This window comes from Macrotis lagotis, chromosome 5, assembly GCF_037893015.1.
Source record: "Macrotis lagotis isolate mMagLag1 chromosome 5, bilby.v1.9.chrom.fasta, whole genome shotgun sequence".
NCBI lineage: Eukaryota > Metazoa > Chordata > Mammalia > Peramelemorphia > Peramelidae > Macrotis > Macrotis lagotis.
Genome location: NC_133662.1, coordinates 150,028,065 through 150,040,631, shown reverse-complemented (window position 1 = coordinate 150,040,631; position 12,567 = coordinate 150,028,065). Strand labels below are relative to the sequence as shown.

At 34.8% G+C, this 12,567-nt stretch overlaps 1 protein-coding gene across 1 annotated transcript in view; it reads left to right on the top strand.

The window, feature by feature from the left end:
- Positions 1–431: 431 nt before the first annotated feature.
- The window catches only part of TXLNB (taxilin beta), a 78,661-nt gene continuing 66,525 nt past the window's right edge, over positions 432–12,567 (top strand). Inside the window, exon 1 of the mRNA XM_074187705.1 lies at positions 432–597. The gene's annotated coding sequence lies outside the window, so the exon portion shown is untranslated. The remainder of the gene's footprint in view (positions 598–12,567) is intronic.

Below are 12,567 nucleotides of genomic sequence, written 5' to 3'. Positions count from 1 at the left end.
GAGAAGGAAAAGGAAGAAAAAAATCACAAACCACACCGGATACACATCAAGAACTGAGAAACCTTGAACACCCAGAATGAAAAGTCCTCCAGGGTGAAAAAATGGACTGACCCAAAATAAAGTCACTCTAGCTGTCAGTATTTCTAATCTTCAATGCAGTCGGGAAAGGGTCTCTCTGATTGTATCCATTTTTCTTTTAAAAAAAAATAGTAAAGTGGTAGAAACTATTAAGCCCCAGAAGCTTATCAATTTTCTCTGAGCCAACCCTTTAAGAGGTATCACACTTAAATTTTGCAAAATACTTATCCTTTGCTATGTGTGTCATCCAAGCTTCAGTCCTTTGCTTTGCCCCCACCCCTTCCTCATGTTTCTGTGTGTGTGTGTGTGTGTGTGTGTGTGTGTGTGTGTGTGTGTATGTTTCCATGTGCCTCTCTCTCTCTCTTTCCCTTTCTCTCTCCAGCAGGAACAGGGGTGAGTGTCCTGCTCTGGTTCCTGCCCTGACCTGTTGTTGGTTCGTTTGGGGTTTTTGTTTTGTTTTTTAACCACCTCCTTCCTCTGGCTCTCTCTTCCTCTCTTTGCTTTGTTCCTCACCTACTGGTAAGTTCAACAAACACTTTTTCAAACAAGCTTAGAAGTTGTGAGGCTGGGGGTGGGTTGGTGTACATTGCCCAAACAGCTCAACTTGAAGATTGGTTGTGAACTGCTGAAGTTCTTTCCCTTGTTTTATTTGTACTTATTAATATACTCCTCAGTTTTAAGGCATGGGAGTCATATAACCTTCTGCCAAAACTGGTATTAAAAAGTTTTCAGTCCAAGAAAGAAAAAATAGTCAAGATAATAAAGTTTATACAAGGAGAAAGTTTTGTAATACTACTTTTTGTTTTTTACCATCAGCAATTGATTAGATCAATATTTGCTAAGAAGGGATAATGAAAAAGAAACACAGAAATTTTCCTAAACTAGGCTTCTCCTACCATTGTCAGGTTACTTTTAGGAAATGACAGTCCCTGAATTTCAATGATTCATTGTTCCTATTAAAAGCATATATAATATGAAAATGCAAAGGATTTACCATAGATTTACTATATGGAATTAGAGCAATCTTTACACCTGAAAAGTATAAGGCGAATTCATATACAAGTTCCATTGATCCAAACCCAGATTCTGTGTGCTCAGGCTACTTATTTACATTTATTATTTGTAGAATCTGAGCACATTTTGGCCTGATTTCAACCAAAGGGACTTCTTCAAAGTATGCAGATATTTATGTGTGTTAGCTAATCATTTTTTAATGTATATATTTTCAACCTGTTAATTCTTCCCATTTGGAATTTAATTTTTTAAAAATAAAGTTCTCCTTCCTAGGTTTTCAAGGATGAAGTGTTAACTAAATACCAAACCTCCTTTTAGAAGAGCTTAAAATAACTTCTGGCTGGACAAAGGGTGCCATGTGTCTTTCTGCTTGGTGGTGTGAGAAGCAGCAGAAGCTATATATAGATGAACATGTGTACCCTAGGAGGGTCAAATTTAAAATGCCTGTGATTAAGAAGGTGAAGAGGTGCTTTATAAAATTGATTTAGAAAAGACTGACTAGACAGAAATAGTATAAAGAAGGAGAATTTACTTTTTGTCAGTATTTAGTTAATGTAGCAGGTTACATTGTTAAATTCTTTGCCTTGGAGGGAGTAGGAGAGAGGGACCTGTCTACATTACCTCTATCTCATACAAGCACCTGTACTTACATTATTCCACTTATATTCACCAGTATCAAAACACTAAGAGCCCAAAATGGGGTTTCTTTTTATAATAAGAGTAATCAATTTTACAGTTAAATATCCAACTGATAAATGGATCATTAGATACTGACAGTGCTTAATCAACAGAGACCTAAATGCTGGCTTAGGTTAAAGCTATTACAATTTTTTTTAAAAATTATGTAACAAGTACTAGCACTATTTAATCTGCAGTATTTGATAGGACATAGGCCGAGGAAAATCATACACTCTAAGGTTTATCAGATCTGATTATAAAATTCTTTTACATTATTTGATTCTCTATAGCAACCTTATAAGAGCATTATTTATTATTATTATTAATCCCTTTTTGCAGGTTCAGAAACTGAGACTCAGAGAGGCTAAATTACATTCCCATGTCACACAGTAAATATTAAGAGACTGAAAGCCAGGCCTTGAACCTTCTATTGGGATCAGACATTGCAAATTCAAAGTTATTTCCTTGAAACCACTGTGTCCTCAGATTTCTAACTGTTGCGTAGAATATAAAACAAAAATATTTTTGTTCCTAAAACCTATTTGCATTGAAAATTCCAATTTGTTTCCAAAAGAAACAAAATTCTTTGTTCTTTGTAGTAAATCAAGTACTTTAAAATAATATTTAATGTGCCTATTAATATCATAGAATCAATTACCTTACTTGATATTTTTTCAAATGCATCCAATAGTAACATCAGTGTGGATATTGCTTCCAGTGATGCAAATGATAAATCATCTATACCTGCTCATCCTCTGCAATTCTTAACCACATTTCTCCCCAAAGTATACCATTGGGGGGGTGCTCTGTCTGTGTTGAAAACTTTCACTTTCTCCTCATATCATAAGAATACCTGTGAAGCATACAAGGTACCAGTTACTTCTTGATCTCATCATGTGACCAGCATATCTCCCTTCTTTCCATCACATATTTTCTATCATCCTTTACTCCAGTTTTTCTTTGTAGTTCTTTATGTCCTGGGATGTATTTGCATGTACATGTATATGCATTCAAACATCTATACATACCCATATGACCGGCCATTGTTCTTTGATTAATACTCATATTTAATTCTTCAAAGATTGTATGTAGTGTTCTTTGATTTACCACCTGGGTAGAATATTGGTACTGAAAGATGCATGCTAAGTTTCAGAGTACTTAATGGAGAATTACCATTTCCTAAAGAACATTCAGCCAATTCTCTTCCTGTTCAATCTTCCTGTTTAATCCCCAACTTCTGGTTCATTTGTTCTGGCTATCTATGATATGTGTGTGTATATACTCACATATATATTTAAAGATAGGCAGAGACAGAATGATAGAAAGTCAGAGGAAGAGGGGAGAAAGAGAGAGAGAGAGAGAGAGAGAGAGAGAGAGAGAGAGAGAGAGAGAGAGAGAGAGAGAGAGAGTTCTTTAATTTGTACAACTATGTCATGCTCAAAAAATTCAAATGTCTGAGGGGGCATGGGGCATCTCATCAACTTGAAAGTCTCCTCTAGAAATATAGATTTTTATCCACCCAAGCCTTCTCTACCCATGTGTGACTCTTATCTAGAGTTTCCTAAAAGTTCAACACAAGGGGGATCTATTCAATGTACTGGAAGCTTCATTTACTTTCTTCCATCATTGTAAGGTACTCATGGAATGCTTTGGCTATACACTTGTCAAATCTCAATCTTCTCTTCCCATCATACAGTATCTTCTTGATTTCCTTCACTTGGTGTTTTTCCCCCCAGTGTTTCCTAATGGTTATATGTGGCAGCCTGTTCATAGTCACCATGTGCTTCTCCATTGCTCTCTATTTGAGTCACAACTTTTGTTCTTTGTAGGTAATGCTGTTCCAAGTCTTACAGCTAAAGCCAGTATAATGTTAGTATTGAAAAAATAAGGCTTAATTCTGATGGTAGATTTAAAGTCAGTAAAACAGCTCTGTGGCTTTCCAAATGCAATTCAGCCTTCTCTCCTTCTCCACTTTGACATTCTGAATCCAGTTTGTCCATTCATACTATGTATCTCATACACACATACAAACATCTATAATTCACACATACTTGTACACATATGCAATTCACACATGCATACACACAGAGATATAGCTATACACATGCATAATACACACATGTATACATATACATACACACCAATCTCTCACATGTGGGATACACACACACACATATATACATATATAATGTGTGTCTATTTGTATGTGTATATACCCACATTGTTGGATAAGCTCTATAAAGTATCTATTCAAATGCATGTTGAAATCTGTGCAATAAACTTTCCTCATTCATTGCCCTTTCTGCACTGATGAATAAGCCAAACTCTTTTAAATGATTACAGATTCTTTCCAGATCTTGATGAAATCATCACAATGACATGTGCAAGAGGGAGTACCTGGAAGGTCACATTATCCATAGGGAATCTCTTCTCCCTGAGGCCTGTACTCAATCTCTGCCAACACAGGATTGACTACTCTTGGAGAGCAAACAGTTCCTTGTATTATGCCTCAATTGATGTTTGCTACTATTGAAGATGTGTTCCACTGTCAAATACTTCTTCTAACAGTCTGTTTCATTAAGAAGGTCCTTGCAGATCCTCTTAAAATGTTTATACAGCTAGAGAAGTAGCTACATAGGGCAGTTGCTGGTGTCTTGGTGAGGGGTAGGACAGTGATTAAGTTTTTTTCCCTCTTATCTTTGGTACTTTCTTCTCCCTCAGATATTTTGTAACCTAATCATATTCCCACAGTTTTGCCCTATAGATTTTCTCCATGTATACTTGGTCTAACTCCCTGATTTTTTCTTTTTTTTCTTTAATGCCACTTCTATTGCCTTTATAAGCATATCCAGGGCTGTGATATTAGAGTCCAAATATGGTGGCTCTATTGTTCTTGGTGATGAAAATAAGTTCTATACATAGTATATAAATCCTTGCAGATATTTTTCACTTAAGAAAAATATAGATTTGTTGTCCTCCATCCAGTTTCCTCTCATGGGAGGATTTTGTTTAATTGTATCTCCCATGGTTTCTTTAAACTAATTTCACTCTCCATTGCTTCTTTCTGTGTCATAAGATAATGCTGTTGATCATCTTATATTACCCTGTTAAGTAATAACTTACAAATAAACTTGTATTTTAAAAAGGGTTACTTGTGGTTGCCACTGATCTCTAATTGGTAATTAAATCAAGTGTTTCTGACTAAAATGTTTTTAGATACTTTTGACTTTTTTGTTATAGCAATTAATTTTTATTGATTTAATTTCTGTGTGAAATGATTATAATTTTTAAATCAATTAAACATTTATGAAGTGCCTACTCTTTGTCTATCACTGTGCTAAGTGCTGAGAATATAAAAAAAGACAAAAGATGGTACCTGTCCTCAAGCTTACAATCTTGATTAAATGGGTAAATTAATTATCATTTTCTCATTTTTATTTTTTTCTTCTACCATTGTATTACTTTTAATCTTTGCTCTAACAAATAAGTATTCTGACCAGATAAAGTCAGTTTCTTAAAGAATGAATCCTAGGTAGGTTTTTCCCCCTCTCAACACCTTCAATTTTGATCAATGCATAGCATGGAAACAATGTAAAGATTGTCATTTTGCCTTCTGTGGGGGGAGAGAGGAAGGAAGGGAGGGTAGGGGGGAAAGTGTAAAATTCAAAATCTTATCAAAAATTATAGGTAGAAGCTACAATTGTATATAATTGGAAAACAAATAAAATATTTATATAATTAAAAAAAGAATGAATCCTAAAGACAAGCATAATGTGTATGCTGATGGTCTCTACCACTTGAGAGGCAGAGTTCAAGAGTTCTAAGCTGCTGTGGGGCTAAAGCCAGTCAAGTGTCCTCATTAGACCTGGCAACATAAACCTCAAGGAAAAGAGGACCATCAGACATTTTAAGGAAGAGCAAATGGGCCCAGATAACAAAAACATAAGAGGTTAAATATTCTGTGCCAAACAGGTCTATGAATAGCTGCAGTATTTTCAACCTAAGAAAGATTTTTTAAAATGAATTCTTCATGAATAAGGAGTCATTTATTTCTGTTACAATATAGTAAATTTCATTTTTGTGATATTATTTATCATGTCTAGGACATTCCAAAACTTTTCTTAAAGAAAGCATTTATAATAGGTATAAGAAATTTTTGACTTCTCATACTTATTCAAGCTCCAAATCTTAGAATATGTTTCTCATTATCCTCACCTATCCTTACCTTTGCACTGAGGCCACCAAGTATTAAAGTTTGTTTATATATTTGTTTGCTTGACTGAACCTGTGATTATATTGGTATAGGGAAATCCCAAAAAGGAAATTCCGGTCAATGGAGATGGATAACTTGCAACTTATAGACTTTTAAAAATATAAATATTTTTTTTGTTTTCCAATCATATACAATAGTAGTTTCCACCTATCATTTTTTGTAATGTTTTGAATTTTACAATTTTTCCTCCACACCACCAAAAGAAAGCAGCCAGATAATCTTTACTTTGTTTTCATTCTATACACTGATCAAAATTGAAAGTGTTGAGAGAAAATTCATATCCTTGAGGAAAAAATAAAACATAAGAAATAGCAAAATTATGTAGTAAATAAGACAACTTTTTTTAAATTGAAGGTAATAGTCTTTGGTCTTTGTTTAAACTCCACAGTTCTTTCTTTAGATACATATGGTACTCTCCATCACAGATACTCTAAAATTGTCCCTTATTATTGCACTGATGAAGTGAGCAAGTCCATTAAGGTTGATCATCACTACCATGTGCAACTTAGAGTCTTAAAGGGTTACCTGTATCAGTAAGCATTTAAGTGACTTGCCCCGTATCACAGAACTAACATGCATCAAAAGCAGATCTACTGTCAGAGACCAGCTCTTTATGTACTATGTCCCACTTCTTTATCAAGGTATTTATAGATTTAAGTCAGAGGTCTTCATCCAATTGTTCAAAGAATTTCTCTATCTCTTCATCCTTTGCAACAGATGTAAGTACATAAGCTGCAATTAGTTTCTTGATAGTTTTTTGGATAAAAACTTCTGCAGAACAAGTTGATCAAATATTTCTTGTTCTTAGTTCACAATAAAAGCAATTTCACTAACTCCTTTATTTGGCTCTCCAAGGACAACCTGCAAGTCATCTTTATATTGAATAAAATTTCTATCTTTGGTTTCATTTATAGAAAGAATATCAGGATTGATATTCATGTATGTTCACTTGGTCATTGGAAAAAGATCTCACATTTAGCATATCAACAGCTAAGTTAAAGTTTATACAGTCTAAAACTGTGTTATTCTTGGTGGCTTCTCTCCTCTTTTCTTTCACTCTACTATCATCTTGGCAAAAGCAGAAGGGGCTATTTTGTGTTTGTCTTTGTTTCAAGGATTGCCATGGTCAAAGAATGAATAAGTGATCAGTCTACATGCTGATGCTATACCTCTCCATACCTAGCTAGGATAGTTTTCTGAAAGCAGGCTCTGTCCATTGCTTCAAGCTTTTCTGACCTCATTGAACTTGCCAGAGCTTGGATTCTACTAGTATAGACTTCAGAAAGGGTCATTTCCACTCCACAATGAATCATTACAGTAGGATTTTATGAAGGCTGTTTAGTGCAGAAATAAATTTTGATTATCTAAGGATCGATACTACAGCTATGATCCACATTGTAATATGGAAAGGGTCCTTTCTTACATACAAGTGGTCCTGCATCAACCCAAATTACATATTTTCTTTAAGATTCAGAGACTAACTGGTAACTTTATTATAGTATCTGAAGGGCAGGAATCATGTTATAGTTGAAAGAGATCCAGATATGAAGTCAGAGAACTTGTGATAAGACCAAAGCTCTATTGTTTATTATCTATACTAGATAAAGGTCACTTCACCCCTATGGAGATCATTTTCTTCATGGATAGAATGGAGTTAGATGAGATGATCTCAAAGATGGCTCTAGATAAGCTGTAACCTAATTAAAACATGTAGACTACAGGAATTCAGGATCAATTGGGCTGCCTTGGGAGGAAGTGAAATCCTTGTCACTTGAAATTTTCAAGAAAAGTCTTGATGATCATGAATTTAAAAGTGTATCATGTGTACTTTTTTTTCATAGATTGTTAAACATTAAACAACCACTAAACCTGTGGTCATGTCATTCCCATTTATATTTGTGAAATTGTTTTTCTGAGCCCAAACATAAGACTTTACATTTATCTCCATTTTATTTTATTGAGGTGATTCTTATTCAGGTATGTTAGTCTTTGGAGTCAAACAGTATTTATTAAGAATCAATTATATGCAAGGTACTGTGCTAATTTTTGGGAACCCAAAGAAAGCAAAAAAAAAAGTCCCTACTCTCGAGATGCTCACAGTCCCATGGGGAGAGAACATGCAAACAAATAAATGCAACAAACTGTGTACAGGATAAATTAGAGATCAACAGGAAATGCATTAGTATTAAGAAGGAACTTGAAAGGCCTCTGTAGAAGATCAGACTTTAGGAAGGACTTTTAGTCTAAGAGGGAGAGTATTATGACAGTGAAAACGTATAGTCGGGGGGTAGCTAGGTGATACAGTGAACAGAACACCAGTACAGGAGTCAGGAGGATCTGAGTTCAAATTTGACCTCAGACACTTAATAACTACTTAGCTGTGTGACCTTGGGCAAATCACTTACCCATTGACTTTCAAAAATTAAAAAAATGCATAGTCAAGAGATGGAGTGTCTTGTCCAAGGGACAAAATGGTGAATAGTGTAACTGGATGGGAGAATGTATAGTGGGGTGGAAGGTTTGAAAAAGACTGAAAAGGATGAGGAGACAGATTATGAATGCCAAATAAAGGATCACCTAGAGGTGATAAGGAGTCATTGTAGTTTATTGAAAAGGCAGATGACACTTTAAGGTGATCAGTTTGGCAGCTGAGTGGAGAAGGACTGGATTGAGTAGAAGCTATTCATTAATTCAGGAGTGAGGTGATGAAATCCTTTACAAGGGTAGTAGCAGTAATAGAGGAGAAAGTGATGTTTAAAAGGTAGAATTAAAAGGACTTCAAAACAGATTGAATATGGAAAAGGAAGAAGATGGAGACAAAGATAGAAAGGGAAGAAGATTAAAGTTGAGGATGACACCTTGGTTTTGAGATTGGGAGTCTTGAAAGATCATAGTGGTAATAGAAAAGTTAGAAAAGATTGAGGGGAAAATATGATGAGTTTAATTTTATGCATTGCATTTAAGATATCTATAGAACATCCAGGTCAAGATGTTCAGTATGAAGTTGGAGAGATTGGAGGTTAGGAGAGAAGTTAGGTTTAAATCAAAAGCATAAAAATGATAGCTGATGAGATCCCTAAGTGAAATGGTATAAAGAGGATAAAACAAATTCCTTTCAATTCAATAATTTTGGGATTCTAATATGGGGTGCATGTAGATCAAGTTTGATTATACTGTAAACTAATGCTACATAATCCAATGGAAAAACCTTTTATTAAAGATAGACTGATGGACTTGGAGTCAATAAATCCTGAGTTCCAACACTGCCTCAGACATTTAAGAGCTATGTCAATCTCTCTGAGCCTCAGTTTCTTTTTTTATTAAAGATACCATATTATTTGAGTTTTACAATCCCCCCCATCTTACTTCCCTCCCCGCCCCCCAAGGAAAGCACTCTGTCAGTCTTTACTTTGTTTCCTTGTTGTACCTTGATCCAAATTGAGTGTGATGAGAGAGAAATCATATCCTTAAAGAAGAGACAAGAAGTCTAAGAGGTAACAAGATCAGACAATAAGATATTTGGTTTTTTTTTATAAATTAAAGGGAATAGTCCTTGAACTTTGTTCAAACTCCATGGGCTCTTTATCTGGATACAGATGGCACTCTTTGCAGACAGCCCAAAATTGTTCCCGACTGTTGCACTGCTGTAATAGCAAATCCTTCAAGGTTCAACATCACCCCCATGTCGCTGTTGGGTATGCAGTGTTTTTCTGGTTCTGCTCATCTCACTCAGCATCAGTTTATGCAAATCCCTCCAGGCTTCCCTGAAATCCTGTCCCTCCTGGTTTCTAATAGAACAATAGTGTTCCATGACATACATATACCACAGTTTGCTAAGCATTCCCCAATTGAAGGGCATTTACTTGATTTCCAAGTCTTTGCCACCACAAACAGAGCTGCTATAAATATTTTTGTACAAGTGATGTTTTTGTCCTTTTTCATCATCTCTTCAGTGGTATTGCTGGGTCAAAGGGTATGCTCATTTTTGTTGCCCTTTGGGCATAGTTCCAAATTTCTCTCCAGCAAGGTTGGATGAGTTCACAGCTCCACCAACAATGTAATAGTGTCCCAGATTTCCCACAACCCTTCCAACAATGATCATTATCCTTTCTGGTTTTATTGACCAATCTGAGAGGTGTGAGGTGGTACCTTAGAGATGCTTTAATTTGCATTTCTCTAATAATTAATGATTTAGAGCAATTTTTCATATGGCTATGGATTGCTTTGATCTCCTCATCTGTAAATTGCCTTTGCATATCCTTTGACCATTTGTCAATTGGGGAATGAGCCTCAGTTTCTTTATTGTAAAATGAGAGGGTGAATTTGACAAGCTTTAAGGCTCCTTCTAACTTTAAATTTGTCATCCTATGATAATAAGCAGTCATACCTCTAAAAAATCTAGATGGATTGTTGTCTCAATGTGCCAAAACAAATAAAGTACTCAAAAATTGAATGAATATGGTCTATTTATGCCATAGAGCTTAATGCCTTTGATCATACAATGCCTCTTTTCCTCCATTGTCCTTGCAATAAGAAAATCAAGAGCCTTAGAAAAAGCTCAGAGTTCAAAAGGACCTCATTGGCTCTCTAGGCCAACCAATATCCACCCCAAAAGGAATCCCAAACAACACACCTGGAAAGTCATTATCTAGCCTTTCCTTGAAGGTTTCCAATATGGGGCAACTCACCATTTCCCAAGGCAATTCATTTTCACTTTGAGATAGCTTTAATTGTTAAGAATTATTTTCCTGACATCAAGCCTATATTTCTATCTTTACAACTTCCATCCATTGTTCTTGATCTTGGCTTCTGAGTCTACACTTCTTTGTTCTCTTGACAGCCTTTCAAATATTTGAAGACAGCGGTCATGTCCTTTTAGAGTTTCCTCTTCTCTAAGATAAATATCCCCAGTTCCTACAACTAATCCTTTTAAGGAATGAACTTGATTCCCTTCACTATTCTGCTGTTCAGAAATAAAGATAATATTTCTGATAGCCAAGACAGAAAAAAATGAGACTATCATTGGGAGTTATGCTTTTTAAAAGTTTTTTTGGTTGCCATATCACATATTGGTCCATATTGATCTTTTAGTACACTGAAACAATTTACAATATTTTTTAAACTGCTAGTTTTCCATGCAAGGACATTTGAGAAAGTCAACTTGAACCCATCCATGTGAGTTAATTGTTAAATTTTCAATGTATTACAATTCAAATCAGCAAACTCTACAAATTAGGACTTAATTTACAAGTTTTGTTGAATGTCCAGAATAAAAGAAGTACTGGGATGAAATATTATTAATGAATATAGAATTTTTTTTTAGATTTTTCAAGGCAATGGGGAATATAGAATTTAAAAGTACATCATGTGTACTTTTTTCATATCGTTAAACATAAACAACTACTAAACATCGGCCTGTGACCATACCTTTCCCATTTATACTTATGAAATTATTTTTCTGAACCCAAACATAAGACTTTAAATTTATCTCCATTATATTTTATCTTAATGGATTCAGACCAGTATTCTAGCCTGTCATAATCTTTTGATTCTTCCAACTAAAATGTTAGTCTTCCTCTCTATATTTAATAAACATGCCATCTATGCCTTATCCAAATCTTTGATAAAAATGTCAAATAGCACTGGACCAAAAAACTGATTCCCCAGGTACTCTGCTAGATACTTGCCCTTTTGATACTGAGCCATACTTTGAGTCTGGCCATTCAACCAGTTCATATATCTCTCCACAAGAATAGTATACTATTAACATTAATAGTATACTAAATATTATTAATAGTATAATATTATAAAAAGTCAGATAAACTATATTAATAGCATTATTTTCATCTATCAGTTTAATCATATTTAACAAAAGAAAAGAAGGTACATCTAACGTGGCTTGTTCCTTTGTAAAAATGAATAAATAAATACACACATATAATTTACATCTTTTGTTTTTAAAATGCCAAGATTTCCCTCTATAGCTTTCCTTCCTCCCCCACCATGAAAGCCATTCCTTAATAACAGAATTTTTTTTTTAAAAAAGGAGGGGCAGGGGCAGCTAGGTGGCATAGTGGATAAAGCACCAGCCCTGGAGTCAGGAGTACCTGAGTTCAAATCTGGTCTCAGACACTTAATAATTACCTAGCCATGAGGCCTTGGGCAAGCCACTTAACCCCATTGCCTTGCAAAAAAAAAAAAACAAAACAAAAAAAGGGGGGATAAAGATAAAAATTGAACAAAACCAATTGTTGGAAAATTCTGACATCATATGCACTATTTCACACCTGTAGACTCCCCCAATCTCTGCAAAGGAATGGGGAAGAAGTCTCTAGGATTTCTTCTTATAACATTCATTTTCAACTATTTTGTTACTTTTTCCATTTACAATCTTAGAATACATGTGTATATTGTTTCCTTGACTCTGCTTACTTCACTTTCCATCAGCTCATGTCTTTTCTTACTTCATTATATTAATCACATTATTAATTTCTTATGCATAGTAATATTCTATTATTATGTAA